At 44.6% G+C, this 3,249-nt stretch overlaps 1 non-coding gene across 1 annotated transcript; it reads left to right on the top strand.

Moving 5' to 3' along the window:
• The first annotated feature begins 1,237 nt into the window (after positions 1-1,237).
• LOC111559914 lies at positions 1,238-1,344 on the top strand. The gene has a single exon (XR_002741383.2). It is a non-coding gene; the product is annotated as a U6 spliceosomal RNA (small nuclear RNA).
• The last annotated feature ends 1,905 nt before the right edge of the window (positions 1,345-3,249 follow it).

Here is a 3,249-nt window from a genome sequence, read left to right as displayed (position 1 = left end):
CTTGTGGGCCTTGCAGACATGAAGGGATGAAAGGGACAGAAAGGGAACAACAGGAAATGTAATGAGCACCCACGCCACGTGGAGAACCACAGTCCAAGCTTCTGTGGCCAGCATCTGATGTTACCCACCCAGCCATCTAGCAAGGACAGTGTTAATTTCTCCATTTTTTTTTTTTGTGGTAAATAATATTTGGGTTCTATGGACTGTAGGAAAGGAAAATGTATTAAAACTCCTATTCCTCACTTTTCGCTGCTTGTATTGGTTTATTTCACGGGCTTTTTATTCTCAAAGTTGGTTTCTTCAAGGAATGATGGACACCAGCTAAATAGACTTTCCCTTTTCATCTAGAAGTATACACTCCCAGGCTGGAAGCCATAGTGGGCTTTCTTTCATTTCAACTGCTGTAATGCTTCGGAAACGTATGTATTCACCACCACGACTCAGTGACACAATTATCGTTATCCACGATTTACAGAGGAGGAGTCAAGACAAAAGAATTAAAACCAGAGAAGGACACACACTCATTCTAGACACTGGAGGTCTCAAACTTGTAGTGTTAACTTGGCCTACAGATACGTTATACTTGCAGCGTATGATATCTTCTTTTATAGATTCAAATTAATTAAAAGCACTTAAAATTAGTTGATGCTTTAAAATTCCAGATGCCCCAGTCTCTCTGACCAAATATCAGGTGATCCAGCAACACCGGAGCCCCACTTACACGTGGCAACAATCTGCTGATAACTCATTAATCCCTGACCACTAACTATATTTTAAGGTGAGCTCTCCTCTGCACGAAACTTACTCTCCAGCCTGTGTTGCTGATTCACAATATCTGTCAGGCTCCCCAGAGCATTGACTTTGCCTGAAACAGCTTCCAGAAACAACCATACCCATCAGTGGAATAGTCTGTGATATGGAAACAGTTGTCTCTAAGGGGTGGTAACAAGGCCTCACTAGTCAAAATCTGTAGCCCATGTCTCTCGAGCTCTGTATTCTGACGTCGATTTCAAAGATCAGTCAGGATATTCCAGGGATGCAAGGATGGTTGAACATCAAAAATCAAGTAATTGTTAGAAAACCACATGATCACTTCCATAGAGACAGAAAAATAACTAGAGAAAATACAGCTCTCTTTCATAGGAAAACATCTTCAGGAGTTGAACTGGTGGTCTCAGCCATTGCAATATGAAAAGAAAAAAGAAAAGAGATGAAAGTTACTAAGATTTAAGTAACAGTGCACACTTTGACAGCACATAGACCAAAGTTGAAGCAACACAGAGAAGGTTAGCATGGCCCATGTGCAAGGATGATATGCAAATTCGCGAAGTATTCCATATTTAAAAAAAAAAGCTTTAGAGATAAAATTGCTCTTAATTTTTTTTAATGTTTATTTTTGAGAGATAGAGAGAGACAGGGTGCGAGTAGGGGAGTGGCAGAGAGAGAGAAAGACACAGAATCTGAAGCAGGCTCCAGGATCTGAGCTGTCAGCACAGAGCCCGGCACGCGGGGCTTGAACCCCCAAACCGCGAGATCATGACCGGAGCTATAGTCCGATGCTTAACCGGCTGAGCCATCTGGGCGCCTCAAATTGCTCTTACATACAAATATAATATGTTTTTCATAGAAAATCCTACGTAATCTATAAACCATTAGTACTAATGAGCAGCCCCATATATTCAATTTATTTATTCTGCAAATATATATCCAGTGTAAGAATGGCTATTCTAGGTGTAGCAGATACAACAGTGAATAATACAGAAAGTCCTGTCCTTGTGGAGCAAATCTATTTAGAAATATTTACAATATGTCTCATGATGACAAATATTTTAGAGTACAACAAAGCATAATAGATTCTTCTAAAAGTATGTGGTGGTTGGGGAGGGTCTCAGTATTAAGATGACAGCTGTGTAAATCCCTAAAGGAAGTGAGAGATCTCTAGCTGGGGAGATCACTGCAGGCTAGGGGGGACAATGAGCACAAATGTTCTGAGTGAGAATTGTGCCGGTGTGCTGCTAAGTGCAAGGAAGTCAGTGAAGCAGCATGAGCCAATGGAAGAACAATGCCAGATGAGCCTGGAGAAGTAACCTAGGGCCAGATAACATAATGTAGCTCTTTGAACGATTTGGCTTTTACTCGGAGTGAGAGAGAGCTCCTGGAAGGGTTGGGGGAGAGTGTTGTCCTACAGGATCATCCTGTCATCTTCGCCAAAATGGAGGGAAGTGAGTGCAGAAGCGGGACATCAGTTAGGGGGTTACTGCAATAATCGGGGAGAGAAATGTCTGTGGCTTGGACCCGAGGTAATACTGGAGGTGTGAGATATGAATAGCTCCTGGCTTCATTCTAATTAATTTTTTTTTCAACGTTTATTTATTTTTGGGACAGAGAGAGACAGAGCATGAACAGGGGAGGGGCAGAGAGAGAGGGAGACACAGAATCGGAAGCAGGCTCCAGGCTCTGAGCCATCAGCCCAGAGCCTGACGCGGGGCTCGAACTCACGGACCGCGAGATCGTGACCTGGCTGAAGTCAGACGCTTAACCGACTGCGCCACCCAGGCGCCCCCTCCTGGCTTCATTCTAAAGGAAGAACTGCCTTTGTGATAGAGTCAGTGTGGTACCTGAGTTTTTAATTTATAGACTGGAAGAATGGAGTTCCCACTAAGCAAGATGCTGGAGACTGTAGAAAGGGGGAGGTTTGGAGGAGGTGGGGAATTGAGAACTTGGTCTTGCACATATTTGTTTTGAGGCATTGGAGTGGTCAGTCTGGGGCCAGGTATCTGCTGTGGTGACAAAAACAAATCTCAGCGGTATAAATCACAAGTGTATTTCCCATGGATGCCATGCCCATCATAGATTGGACAATTCTCCAGGACAACTGCTTTTCATGCAATGACTCAGGGACGTGGCTCAGCCCTTCCTACTCACAGCTTTCACGCTCACTGCCGAAGGCAACCGCGAGATTAGAAGAGTGGGCAGTGTCTTTCTACCGTCTCACCTTGTGGCTGTGCAGTGGGTGCAGGGGTGTGTTGCCCAGAATTTCCCGTGGGGTCTGAAGCCCTCATTATCCCTGCTGTTGGAGAGTTGGGTCCCGATGGAACCTCTTATGAGACTCCCTATGGACTGTCTCCTATAAAGAGAGTCATTTAGCTCAAGGAAATGCCCTCTCCCCGAAGCAGCCCGCTTCCAGCGACAGTTGACATGGGGGAACAGAGGCGGCTCTTGACTCAACTTGGAACAAGTCTGATGGTC

Source organism: Felis catus, chromosome A3 (assembly GCF_018350175.1).
Source record: "Felis catus isolate Fca126 chromosome A3, F.catus_Fca126_mat1.0, whole genome shotgun sequence".
NCBI classification, from domain to species: domain Eukaryota; kingdom Metazoa; phylum Chordata; class Mammalia; order Carnivora; family Felidae; genus Felis; species Felis catus.
This window is presented reverse-complemented; position numbering and strand designations above follow the sequence as displayed.